At 39.0% G+C, this 14,607-nt stretch overlaps 2 long non-coding RNA genes across 3 annotated transcripts in view; one reads left to right on the forward strand and one right to left on the reverse strand.

Moving 5' to 3' along the window:
• The window catches only part of LOC110403800, a 37,630-nt gene continuing 26,418 nt past the window's right edge, over positions 3,396-14,607 (forward strand). For both annotated transcript variants that reach the window (XR_002441839.1, XR_002441840.1), the window contains exon 1: positions 3,396-5,512. This is a non-coding gene — a long non-coding RNA (uncharacterized LOC110403800). The remainder of the gene's footprint in view (positions 5,513-14,607) is intronic.
• LOC110403793 overlaps positions 9,333-14,607 on the reverse strand; it is a 102,245-nt gene continuing 96,970 nt past the window's right edge. The window contains exons 11-12 of the long non-coding RNA XR_002441837.1: positions 12,456-12,634; positions 9,333-10,800 (exon numbers count right to left, since the gene is read on the reverse strand). This is a non-coding gene — a long non-coding RNA (uncharacterized LOC110403793). The remainder of the gene's footprint in view (positions 10,801-12,455; positions 12,635-14,607) is intronic.

Below are 14,607 nucleotides of genomic sequence, written 5' to 3' on the forward strand. Positions count from 1 at the left end.
CCCTTCCCTTCCCTTCCCTTCCCTTCCCTTCCCTTCCCTCCCCTTCCCTCCCCTTCCTATCCCCTTCCCTTTCCCCTTCCCCTTCCCTTTTCCCTTGCCCTTATTTGCCTTTCCCTTTCCATTTCTCTTCCCATCCCATCCCTTCCTTTCTCCTCTCTTTTCAGAATAAACTCAATAACACTAATCTAAAATCATAAGATATGTGATATGCATAATTCTTCAGACACAAGTTTTTGTAGAGATTAAATAACATTTGAGCACTAATGTGGACATGTAACTCTGTGCCAGAAGGCTGCATATTCCTGATATGATCACAGAGAGAATAAAGGTCTTAACAGGATTCAGCAGATCTCCTCATCTTTAGGGGTTCAGCAGTCCTTTCCTCTTAGCTGGCACCTGCCCCTGATCTTTTTGGCTCATTCTCCATTAGAGGAAAGGCGTACCAAACATGTTTGAGAACAAAAGACTCTCAGTACATCTTAGAAAGAAAAGTCCAGTAGTATGGATTAGAATGGTGTAGTTTTTCCCCTTCTCATCCCACTGCTAAGTCCAGCAGTTTAATACTCATGTTCACTCTTGGATTTAAAAGAAAAAAGGAACAAAATCAGTTTTAACACTCAGGAAAAAATTACCACTGTCCCTCTCAAAATACTGAATCCCTCTTTTGATGACAAACATGTGTCCAGTTGCATCAGTCTTCTTCCATATAGGCCATTCCCTTGAATAAATATTAACTTTTGTGATCGAGCATCAAGCAATTATTCACACAAGCCTCATTCCAAACATAATGACAATGGCAAAAAATGATAATGCACAGGCCAAGTATTTTCAAACCTACCAAACCTTCTGTGTTTGTAATGGGGTGTTTTGCTGTGATGTGTTACATTACTATAATACTATTACTTGTTATATTACTATGTTGTGAACAGACTGTCAGCAGCAGATGGACTATTACTGATATGCAAGTAGGTGAGATGCAGTGTCTGGGCAAATTAAACCATTGTTTGCAGATCTCTGTTAGTTTCTCCTCAGTAGAGGGCCATAACAATGTGGTAGGAAATCCTCAATATTAAATCATCACTGATTTTTTATATTCTGATATAAAAAATATTGCAAACAAAAATTGCTGGTGAGTCATGATTGTGAAGGCCATTTCTGTGCATTATTAGCGTACACATTTACAATAAGATGTAAGATGCACAGGGATTTAGCTGTGAAACTCCCATAGGGGAGCCATATGTGGAATAAATCTATGCACATCTTCCTGCAAATTTACTTAAGCTTTAAGTGTTTGGGCAACGTTATAGCTTGAATTTAAATGTAAAGTTTTAATGGCTAGATTTGGCTGATTTTAATGCTTTCAATTAGGCAGAAAAAAATCTTTGGTCTCAAAAGTGAGGCCTAAGTGACATCTCCTATTAGAGATGGCTTATTAACAAAACGATGTACAACGAAGCCTAATACGTGCTTTTATCTTCCCTAACATTAGCGGCAGTAGGGTCCTCTGGCCATACCCAGACTACAGTGACAAAGAGATTGGATCAGCTAGTGAACAATAGTATCCTCACAGATGGTAACCAAAGTGGCAGCACGCAAACAGACTGTACATCATGTGTTTCTTAAGATGAGGTACCCAGCCAGAATGTAGAAGCGGCCCCAGCTGAATTGAGTCACCTCCAGGGAAGGAAAGCCCACTGGATGGTCCATCTCAGGATTAATTACTGCTGCTTATAAGTTGCCTGCACAGGTGCTCACACAAACTCATTCACTGGAGGGGGCTGCTGGCATGTAGAAGAGTCAGTAAGTTCCTTCTGTCCCTTCCTTTGTACCCTCAAAGACAACACCTGAATAGAATCATAGAATCCTTAGAGTTGGAAGGGACCTTTAAAGGTCATCTAGTCCAACCCTCCTGCACTGAACAGGTCCAAAATAAGTTCCACAGAATCTATGACTTCATGGCAGCTTAGTTTAACTTCTGCTCATCAATCTTAACCTTTTGCAATTTGAATGGTAGGCAAAGAAAACCTGTTAGAGGGCACCAGCAGGTCATGGGGTGCAAGGATGCCCACAAAGAAAGCTGAGAAGCACAAGCTGCTCTGCTCATGTTGGAAAGCTGTGAGAGGGGCTTATCACTTATAACTCTTGCACTGCTCATCTGGGTGCCAGCACTTTGCCTCTTTGCTGCAGGTGGCAGTTGTAGCCAGGGAGAAGAGCTCTTTTTTCTCAATCAACAAACAGCCCAGCCATGAAATGAAGGGTTGCATGTCAGACTGCCCAGGGGAAGGATGCAGACCCAGAAGCACAGCACGGACAGCAGGAGTTGGCATGGATCACACCTGGGAGAGTTTGAAATGGAGAGCCCAGAGAAGTGTACACTGGCACATACTGAGCAATGACTCAATGCCTTCTCTACTGGGCGCATAGGTTCTCTACTTCTCACTCTGACCTCTAATTCAGACATCAGACTGACTGCATTGGCCTCCTGCAAGCTGTATCACAGGGGAATGATGACAGACACCTCCGTGATGAATTCGTTCAGAGCCATGATAACAATGCTTGCAGTTAAGAGACACAAAACAGTGAACAGCTTCCTCACCCTCTCTCTCTCTTTTTCATATGCACAGGCACACACATGCATACAAAGCCCAAAAGTAAAAGATGAGGCTGCCCAGCACTACCCTTGACCTTTCTTGTTAACGTTTTTCAACCATGAGGCAGCTGGGTCTCTGTTCCTGCTGTCATGTACAGACACCATACACAGACTTCTTCATCCTGCTCATCACAGGAGTACATTACACACCTCTGGCACCCCACACAGAACTCAGTTTATGCCTTGTTCTTATGCCTTGTTTCTTTTCCAGACAGCACATTCCCCTTTCCCATTTTAAGCATCCTCACACACACCTTGTCCCTTTCTAGGTTGGGTAATTTATTTCAGCAGCAGGCTTCTGCCTGTTTATGCAGTACATCCCAATGGAAATTAATTAGCCATATTAAAAATTTCAAGCTAAAAATAAAACATCCCCACAGATGCTATCTATGCCCTTAAAAACATTACTTGTGCTGCCACGCAGAAATTCCAAGTATCTTTTATTTTGTCATAAGTAGCCAGCGTGTTCATTTTCTTTCATGCAGTTTTTGCCTTCCTCATAATTTGCATCATTGCAGGAGCCCGAAGGTCCTTGTTCAGGGCTGCTTATTCAACACTCTGTCAGACCCCTCAGCTGAGGCCTTGGTCCAGTAGAACACTGTGGACATCCTCAGCTCCAGCAAGTCCTAGTTCCAGTCTGAAACCAGATGGTGAAGTGGTTCCTGGGTAAGAATACCAACTGGTGCTGTAGTGACAGACTTGCAGTACAAGTAATCATTGTCTGGTAATAGATGTGTTGGTTTTTTCTCTTCTGTTAAAAAAAAATATATGTTTCTTTGAAGTTGATGCTAAAAGAAGAATGTTCTCATAAGTTCCTATTTTTAAGAAGAACTCTTACTGGCAATTTCTTGGAAAGTGCACTATGTCCTTGCTGTTATTAAATAGAGTGCATTACCATTCCAAAACTAAAAGAATATCTAGCATTTCAGTATTGACTGCTTACCCAAATACCTGGAATTTCTGAGAGTAGTTCAGACCTAAGTGCTGGGAGAAAAGTGCACAGCTTTTCCAAAAGATATTCTGAAAGCAGCTTGTGAGATGAAACATGATGTAGGATTTTTAAAAATGTAGATGTTATTCACTATATGAATGTCCATTATGCATCAAACCAGAAGTCCATTCAGACCCAACTCCAACAGCTGCAATGAGCAGATCCCAAGAGAAGAGTAAGAACAGGACAAGAACATATTCTCCTCTCATATTCTTCTAGTCTCCAATTGTTTTCAAGCAGAGACGTTTGCTGTGCTAGAAGTGGTTTCTGTGTAATTGATAGCACACTGTGTATTTCCTTCCTATGTATTAGTCCAGTCTCCCCTGAATACATGTCAGCCTTTGAAATCTCTTGTCAACTTTTCTCCCACAAAGGGGAGGATTGTCAGTTTCTTTTTCTTCTTTTTTTTTCCTTTGTTTTGTTTATTTATTCAATCATTTTAAAGGAAGCTGAGATGATCAGAGAAATGAATGTCAGGCTTCAAGAAGGACATAATGTACAGTGATAGCTGGAAAAACGAGAAATCGGGAATAAACCTTTCATGTCAAGGCACAAACCAGCTTATAACTGGTGATGGTTAAGAGGAAACTAGCCTTTTATTTTATTTCAAAATGCTTTACTAAGATGTATTTTGCAGCTTTCTTTGGGGCATTTGGTGTTTGCTGTTGCCAGTGGTAGGTGACTAGTTTGCCTAGACCTCAAACAGGAAATTTTCTGTCTTCCTGTTTGAACAGTTCACTTTATTTATATATTAACTGAAGAAATATGCAGATTTGACAAATGGTCAATTTCCTTCCAGAGCTAAACTTCTGTCACCCACACTAACAAGTGCTTTATCCATTGAATTTAAAGATGTTCCTTCTCTAACTAGTCTGTGGCAGGGATGAGCACATATTTCCCCATATTTGCTCCTTTGTACGCTTTCAAGCTTTTTTCATCCCTACTGCTTTTTCTTCCACAGCAGTACCTCTGATAAGTCATTTTTAAATGCTACTAGTCCCTTTGGCCTTTTCTTCCCCTCTATTTTTCACTACCTTGAGACCAACAATTGCTCCATAACCTACATGAAAGAAGATCACAGCTTTCCTACTGATGGCAGCCATGTTTGTAACCCTTGAAATCAAGCTGAGGTAAGTCTAAACAGAAGATCGTGGTCCTTATTGTCTTCCTCAGTCTATCTGGCCTGTGAATACACTATAACATGTCTACACAAGACCTCATACCTCATTTCCAGTGAACAAAACAGTACTCATGGCCACAGGAAAGACAGTGAGGGGCTGCACAAGAAAAGCACATTACAATATTTCCAGGAGCATCAACCACCACAAGTAATGAAAGTATTCTCATCTGTCCTAAGGGGTATGGACCATATACGAGAAAATTGATACTAAGAAATTAGATCAGATTCTGCTTTTAAATTGTTCACCCTGACTCATCATGTAACCTTCAGTTGTCACATAGCTCACTCCTCTGAGTGCTTCTTGGACAATCAGTACCATAGTGACTGATCAAGCTCTTCTACAGAGTCACATCAAAATTATTTCCATTCCAAAAATCAAACCTTAATTTTTTGTCTGAATTACTTATTACTTACTAACTAATATGCCGATGAAAAGAAAAATAAAGGACAATACTTAGAGTGAAAACCCAGGAAAAAGGCCTGTATCCTGAACCTGTTGTGTTCCTGACACTGCATTGCCTCCAGTGATACAGTCACAAGAGTGTGTTTTTCGAAGCAATTTATCACCATGGACGCCCATAGACTCAGGTATTTGTTGTGGAACCTCAGTGGCAAAAGGTTTGGAGGTGCCACAATTCAGCCTGAAATCTACAGAGCGTGCAGAGGCTCTTCAGCTACTGAATGTCTCCAGGTGGGCATTAAAAAAAAAAAAATAGAAGGTACCCCAAATGAAGAAGTTTTAACAGATCTGCTCCTTAATTATCTCTAAATTGGCAGTAGTAAAATTCAGCTGCTCCAGCGGGTTTCTGTAAAGGTTAAATAGTGGTATTATTAAAGTGCTTTAAAAAGGTAATTAATCAGCATTTTTATTTTTAAAGGCGAAATTAACCATTAAGATAAATTGAAAAGATGTCCCATTTTCCTGGCACTTGCCTACCATTTATGCTTTAGGAAAATCCATTTCTAAGGACTGGTGCTTTTTTAACCTACATCAAAACTTCACAGTTAATGCATGCCATATCATAATAATTACAATCTTTTTGTCATTTACCGCATTATGTATCTGCCAAACTCTCTCCTGGGCTTATTCCAAGTGTGACTGAATTCAAGTTGAAAGAGTAACCATGCTAAAGCACTTCAATTTGGAGCAATTTCTCTTCCCTTTTCAAGGGAGTGAGAGATGGACTGTGCAGTAGTCAGTGGCAAAGTGGCCACAAAACACAATTTCTCTCCTTTGGGAAATTCTAATAATTCGATTTTTTTCAATCCCAGATCAAAGGAAAGACTAATTAACAGAACTTTCTGTGGGACAAAATTATTCTAAGTTCCAACACAGTATTGCAGAGAGCTCAGCTGAATCATACCATTTCTGGGGAGAGGAAAAAAAAAAAACAAAAACAGGCATTTTAATATTAGGAGAGAGCAAGGGATCCCAAGGAATTTGTATTGCATGCATAAGGAGAGCTGGGAATATGAAATTATACTCACTTTGAAGCACGGACACACAAGGGTAAACCTCCACTTCGGTGCTGAACATAAAACAAAATTCCTCTTTATTTAAAAAAGTGAAACAGTGATTTCATCTGAACATGGAGACAAAATGTTTCATTTTGATGATTTAATAAGATAGCAAACATTTTGGACTATATAGAGAATTCCCTTCAGATACTGTCATGTTTTTGGAGAATCTGTTTTCTGACAGCAAAAGCACAAACATTTGACAGAAAATTCCCAGTCAGTCCAAGAAAAAGTCTCAGTGACTTCCAGTGCAGAGCTACACAGGAGGCTCTCTCAGCAGCACTGAAGAATTTTAGCCCATAACCCTTAATCTTGTTCTCTACAGTGTTTTTAACAGAAAGTTATTGTCTCAGAAAATAACTCTGTTTTCATAGGGATACGTTATTTCTGGCACAGCTAAGTGCTGAAAAGTGAAACTATGCAGAATCTCTGCTATACAGGAAGCAGCAAAAGCTACAGAATTGAAATTGCCCATCCTTAAAAAGAGCTGTGAATTTGACCTACACATGTACAGCAAAATTCCACTCTAACAAAAATCATCGATTTCCATTAAAAGTAATAGAAGATTACAACATCTTATTGATTTTTAACAGATATTTTACCGATATTTCAAAAATCAAGTAGGAAATACAAATATTTCTTTTCAAGCCCTCCATCCCTGAGATCAGAAAGGTTACTACAGTATCTCATAGGAACTGTACAGACTTCATGCCCTCATTCATTTTTGTGGACCAAGTGTCATGGTTTTATGATTTTCGGTTATTGGTATTCCACATCATAACATCATGTAGTGGATGTACCTGGTTCTCAGAAGAGAAGGACTACTACAGTCCCCCCGGTACTTTTCTCCTCTGTTACCATTTTCCAGCCGGAGGGAAAAGATAAAAGCTCGCAGTATAAAAACTTGCAGATCACAAGACCTCGTCCCTTTTTCCGCCCGTCTCTCGTCTTGGCAGCACCTTACTCTCCAGCCATCTTATTGTCGGTAGTAGAGTAAGGCCTACCTTGATTTTGGGACATTCTCTCTCTCTGTATTGGATTTATCAGCTTAAATTGTAATTATATTGTATTATAGTGTGTTGTTTTGCATTCCGATATCTTATTTAGTAAATTAGTTTGTTTCTCCTCAGTTTGTTGCCGCTGTTCTTTGCTCTCAGGGCCATCTCCTTACCCTTTTCCCCTTTTCCGGGTCGTGGGTCTGTGGGTCCCCCGTCCCCTTAGTCACGGAACCGGGCCGAACGCCCGTAAACCATTGAGACCAGGGTCTCTATATGAGCTGGGAATCCCACAATTTAGCATTTTCCAAGATTTTGGAGAGAAGAGACAACACAAACTGAGAATAACCAATACTAGAATGGCATCATGAGAAACAAAGTGGCCAAGGTGGCTCAGTTCACCATGGACACTGCAGGTACTATGAACACCCTACAACTCCCAAAGTCATTGCAGCAATTCCGTTTCTGCTTTCAGGTAGAAATTTCAATTTTGAAACATGAGTCTTCAAGCATTTTTTTTTTTCTCCTAATTCTCCTCAAATTATTGATCTTGGCAGGAAGATCAGTTTTCTCAAAAATTCTATTTGCAAGTATGACATTTTATAAAAGGAAGACGGCCAATCGGTCCTATTTTCACATGACAATGATTTTAGTGTGGTTAATGTAATCATCCTCCAGATCAGTGCCTTCATTCTGTCAGTCTGATCTATTGCTCACAGAGAGGTAGTGTTCACTAACAACAACGAAATCTACAACATGGATTACAACAGCTTTTACTCAAGAAGATTACTGTGGATGTTTATTAACAGTATGTATGTATATATACATGTCTATACATGTATGTATATATATATAACAATTCACCCCATTAAAAAAATACTTTAATACTAATATCTGTTTCTGATTATCTTGTTTTCACAAGATTTTTACCACTATTGTCAACAGACCCAGGCTAAACTAACACACCTGGAAGCAGAGTCAGCATGAGACACAGCTGACAATCACACTCTGTGGCTTCCTTCTTTTTGGTTCTTTTTCTTGTACCATAGAAGTCTGTTTCCAACATAAACATCCCTCTTGCTGCAGTTGCTCACAACACCTCCATTTCCAGCTAGTGATCTGCTTTTTCCTGGAGCACAGTCCTGTACGTACCTCAGTTTTCTCGTTACAACCTACAGTTTCTTCTTCCACAGCCCTGGGCCGCTGCACAATATAAACAATATGTATCTTGAAAACCATCCAAAACAAATGAGTCTCTGTGCCTGTGCTGCTTTTGGATCTGTAAAGAGAGCTTATTGTATACAGAGTTAGTTTAATCCTGTGAATAATCTGGAAAGTATGATATAATGTTCATTTCTAACTGATGGATTCTTTGTTCAAGGCTTGCTATAGAGAATTTACCGCTGGATTATTCTTTGCTCTCTGTAGCTAACTTAATAGTTGAGCTATATTTCTAATGCTTTTTTTTTTCCACAGTAAAATTAACCATCTGTAACAAGGCAAGAAATAATAATAAAGGGCAAATAATCACCCTCCATCATTACAACTTGGCAAAGCAGTTATAATAAGCAGCTAGAGCTGGAGTCAATATTTGCCAATACTCTGAACATTCAGAGGCATGCTGTGCACCTGGGATTTTTACTAATATTTCCTAGATACTCATATTTTTCTTTTTTGCCTCCAGCACAGTTTCCTGCCGTCTCAGTAAATTCCTCAGAGATCCTGTTTTTACAATCTCCCTTGTTTTATAATTCAGTGGCAGTTTATCACTTCTTTCAGTAATCCACACTGGCATATACTGTAATATTCTGCTACAGAACTGTCAGGTGTGGAATCTCCCCTCCAACACAGAGCAGCTGGTTTGCTGACCTAGTCACGACAGAATCTCAGGTCACAGTGGACGGATCTCAGTAAGACAAGAGATTAATGTCTCTGTGAAAGGATAGGCAGTAATTTGGGCAAGTAGTCCTAAGAGGATAAACTGGAAAAACAGCCAGCTCGGGTTAAAAACTTATATATTTTTTTTCTCATATCAGTCTAGGTCATACATAGGCAATAAGGTTTATTTGGAGATTGTCATCTGTGTTTTTTTCCTCCTCAGCTGTTTCCAGCTGATGAGTCCCCATTGCGCAGCAAGCAGACTTCATATGAATCCCTAAAGTCATAGCTCTTCATTGTACAGGATTACATTTTATATGTTTCCATGGTTCTAGTTGTCCAAGTTGCCTTATTCTTCTATAGAAAATCTTTATCTGCCTTTGCATTAACCAAGCCTTCTAATTTCCTTAACAAACATCTATTTTTTTAGGCCAAGGTAATCTATAAAAGACATTGAACATTGCTTCCCAAAACAACCCTTGTGGACCAACCTTCTCCCACCTCAAATTTTGAAAAATTCATTTACCAACCAAAGGAAATTCCCACTGGGACTATAATAATACATTTATATACAAGGGATACTGGATTAATTATTCTGCCTATCAGCAATGAAAAAACCTGAGTATCAGTCACAACACCAGTCTTTGCAGAATGTGCTAATCATTCATTTCAGTACTGTTGATTCCTCTTTCATTACAAGGCTGTTATCTGCCTTCTAGTCTGTGCCTTATCTCCTTATAAACTTTGGCATAACTAATAACTTCTTGTGTGGTACTGCATAAAAAAAGAAAATCCAGATAAACTAGATCTACTTTTTTCTTGTCTAGAAAATCAGTTATCTCATCAAAGAAAAACATGAAGCAACTCTGGCCCAACTTATTTTTCATGAAACCAAGTTGCACTTCATCAGTTTATTTTCTTCCTTTCTTTCAATGGTCCTGTTGTTGAAGTTGCTTTTTCCCCTTCTGATATAACAGACAGTACATTTACTATTTGCTTCTCATATGGTAAGAGCTCTCAGCCTGCTAGGTTCATTAAAAAACTTTACAATCTCAGTGCTAGTTCATTCAGTACATAGAATGAGTACTGCCCAGCCCATCTGATCCATATGCACTGACCTCCATGAGTTTTGCTTCCACCTTGGGGAGAGTAAATGGCATTTCCCTGCATCTGTGCCCAGACTTACTCAAATAGAATCAATTTTCTTTCTGAGAAATGGAGTATTCATTTAAGTGTAGGACCATAACATCCCCCTGGGAAAATGGTCCCATTTGTTTATCCCTTATAACGGTTTTCATAATACCAGATGCTGCTTGGTTGTTCTGATACTTCATGAGCATTAAGATGTAGTTTTCTTTTCTAATCGCTTCTTTTTCTGTTTCTGAAGGCTTTTTACTACTAATTCTCTTCTGTGATTATGCACCCATCATCTTCCAAGACCTATTCTTTTTTGGCCTTCCTTTGCACGCAAGTTACAAATACATTTTTCACTTCTGTAAACAGGAGAATATGGTCAAGTGGAGGTGTTTCTAATGAGGTTCTGCAGGGACTGGTCCCTGGCCTTAGGCTGTTGAATATTGTTTTCAATCTGAAATGAAAAAAACACCATTATCTTCAAAATCTGCAGACACCAGAAAATTAAAGAATTATTAATCAAGGAAGAGAAAAGACCTTGATAGAACTAGTGTGTTCCTTAGATGTACAAGCAGAAGAAATGTAGAATTGTTATATTAAATTTGCATTTGGCATTAAGGAAACTGCAATTAAATCCAGCTCTGTTAGACAACTGGATGAATAGAAGTAGATGAAAGTGGGAGAATATGAGAACTTCAACGATGATACAAGACTGGAAGTTTTCCTTTATTGTGACTGATTTAGGGAGGAGCCAACCTGTGGGGAGCAGGTATCATGAGTATCTAAGACAAGTCCAGAGCCACATCTGTGAGATTTTGATATATATCTGCTGTTGGCAACAGGCTATGATGGAAGCACTGGGCTGGGCATGGGATAAACTTCATGTCTTTCATCTTTCTTCATTCTATCTTGTCCAGCTTCCCCTACTGTAAATATACTTTTTATTCTGCTGTTCCACTGCAATGCAGGAAATCTGCTTGACAGATCCCATCTGTTTCTGAGATGCTCTCACCTGTGTGCCCATCTAACTCTCTGCAGTGGTCTTTTTCTGGTGGAGAATGATTTCCTCTGCATGCTCTAATCTCCAAAGGATCTCTACCCATTTAGGAAGATGCCTCTGCTGACCATAGTATATCTCACTTGATGGTACTGCAGCATCCAGTGAGCACAGATAATTCACTCTGCTGAACTCTTCACAAGCTTTAGAAGTTCAGATTTTCTCCTTTTTAAAATTAGAAAAGACTAAGAATCATGACCTTTTAAAGGACAGAGGTCATCCTAGGATTTTGTATATAGCAGGATTTTCAATGTTCTGAGATGCAGCAAGGCAGCTCCATTGATCATCATGTATACCATTAAATCATTTATTGCTGAAGTTTCACTACAAAACCTCTTTAAAAAACAGAGAATATTTTGTATTATTTATTACAAAATCCTGTTCTGCCAACAGTGAAACTCACTTCATACAGAACTTCAGTAATGGTAAACTAACTGATTTACTACACACTAACTGATTTACTGGAATAGCTCTTACATTTTTAATCGCTCTGTCTGTGTCCCTGCTGTTATTTGCACCCTGCAAAAGTGGTAAATGAAATACAGGATAGATGTTCTAAAAGCTGAACAAGAACACATTAGCTTAAACATATGCTACCTGTTAAGGATCTCTGCTGAAAAATATTCAATTTCTAGGTGGTTCTGATGAATAGATGTTAAGTAGGTTAGAAAGAATTATCACCCCTATTGTTATCACTGTGGCTTTGAAAGGCAAACCTCTGATCAATGATAAACAGAGTTCATTTCCAGCAGTGCAAAAGTTTATCAATTTAAGCTCATAGATTAATTTTGACTGACAAAAGATCAAATCTGAGATTTCATTTTGGACAATAAATGTCTCACCTTCTTCAAGAAAGAGCAGTCTCAGATTTAATTATGTTTTTATGCTCTAACACACCAAAATAGTAGCTCAATCTTTTCTTCACAAAGTGGACACTTATTCCAGAGGACTGGAATAGGAACAGACATACTCTATTCACAGTGGAGAACTGCTGACCATCTTCATTTAAAGTAACCACTAACCACCAGGAGTGTAAATTTAAGAAAACTTACAGGACAAAGTACGGTGTCCAATCCTATATGTTGCGAAGACACAACAGGACAAATTCATCTCAAGTCCAGCTCCTCTGAAGCCCATAGATTAGAACAAATTTGTCTTGCAGTATTGAAAGTGAAATGAATCATCTAGAGACTGGTTACAGGGGTTACTTCTTATTCACGACTCACAAACCCTGCACAGAGAAATTGAAGTAGTTAATGCTACCTGATTCCTTGAAATTCACAATACTGTGTCAGAATACCAATGTGCCAGAATTCTGGCACTGTGACAGAACTCCAGTGTGCCAAATGCACCAGAATTCAAATATGCCTAGCAAGAATAAACAACAGATTGTTTCTACTGAGAGCTGGAACCATACTGAGCAAATCCATGAGGAGCAGGTACCTCCCAGTCTGGTAGTGATATTTAAAGTCATGCTACTGAATTGTTTTATTTTTTCCCTCTCTGAACAGCCTGTAAAGCTTATGGGCTTTGCTGCTTTAGGTACCTCACAGTTCTGGATGTGAAGCCCCATGAAAATAGCATCTCTAAACAGCTTTGTCTCGGCTGTGTGTAGACCCTCTTTGTAACCCCATTCAATGTCATGCATGACACAGGGGTTTCAATTCAAGCTGTTTAATCTCATTTTAGAAAATAAATGCAAGAAAGCATGGCAGAGGATTTCTGAAAGCGTGGGTACTTGCCTTTCTATTTTGATATAAGCCTATCCCAATGACATGTAGTTTCACATGAATATTGTGCACTGAGATTATACTGATAAGGAGAAAGTCTGCAGAAGCAGGCTTAATGCTACTCAGTAACCTACACTAGAAATGATGTCCCTTTCCTGTAAATGCCAAGTTCTTTAAGCTAATGAATAGGGGAGAAAAAAAGGAGAGTGAAGATTTCAAGAGATTAATTTATTTACTGTATGATTTCGGACTCCCAGTAATGGCACTCCATTAAGGGTTGCATAAAGTCTAACAGAATCCCTGCTCCCAAAATATTAAGTCCTGAGTTTTAGACAAGAGGGAAGACACATGATAACAGACAGACAGGAAGGGAAAAAGAAACAAGCAGTGAATACCAGCCAGCCAATTTCAACCCTTCATTTAGCTCATAGAAATATAGCAAAATCCTTTACTCTCCTAGTACTCTGCTGGAATAGTGCAGTCAGACACAAACACAGGAATCACAACTCCATGCTTCCCTCTAGCCTTGAAATGAAATCAACAAAATGTGGTTAACAAGACACACTTACATGTGAATGAATTGCAGCAAAATGCAAACCTGGCAGTTCAATTATAAAATATGTCAAGGCCTTCCAGAAGTGATTAGCATTATAGCATTGAGTAAGGTTACCAGAGGCATGACTGAGTAATTGGCAATGCTAAATTTATTTTCAAACGCCAAACAGAGTCTTACTGATGTGGGTTGCTATATGGGCAACATACAGCACTTGTAACTGGTGGCCCACATATCTTAGGTGTTTATCTGTATGTCGTAGAAACAAACAATATCCAAAGGGGTTATCAGCTGACTGGCAAAAATCACAACCTAAATAGTTGCCTGTGATAATGTCTTCTTTGTGTTCCTAGATGAAGGACTGCCAGTTGATAACATTCTTACTAAGGTGCTTTTTAGTAGCCAGAAATTATATATATCGATTTTAATGGAAAGATACATTTCAGATACTATAAAGACATCGTAACAGTGCTAGCCCAAAAGAAGCAGAAATAGAACAATAGGTGACTGGTTTGGCTGCTATGGAAATATGGTTTTGCTGGGAGTTGTTTACTTCCACTCCTTCAGCTACTTGCTGAAAGGCTCAGGCATTGCATTCATTATCTTAATTACTTACAGAAGCATCTTACCTGAATTTTCACATGTGGGGTGGTGTAGTCCTGCCAAAGGGAAAACAAGTATGTACATCTCCAAGATACAAAACAGAAACAGATGAGGAAAAAGAAGGGACAAAGAGACATCACAACCCTAATACAACAGTAAGACTATTATTGTTGAAGTATGCAACAGCAGTTCTTTCTAAGTTCTCTACCTGTGAAAGAAGCAATAAATGAGAAGAGAAAGCAAAGTGAAAATACTGAAAATGCCTCTACTGAAAGGGTAAGGAGACGGATTTGATTAAAATAAGATTATTTCTCAACA

Source organism: Numida meleagris, chromosome 1 (assembly GCF_002078875.1).
Source record: "Numida meleagris isolate 19003 breed g44 Domestic line chromosome 1, NumMel1.0, whole genome shotgun sequence".
Lineage (NCBI taxonomy): Eukaryota > Metazoa > Chordata > Aves > Galliformes > Numididae > Numida > Numida meleagris.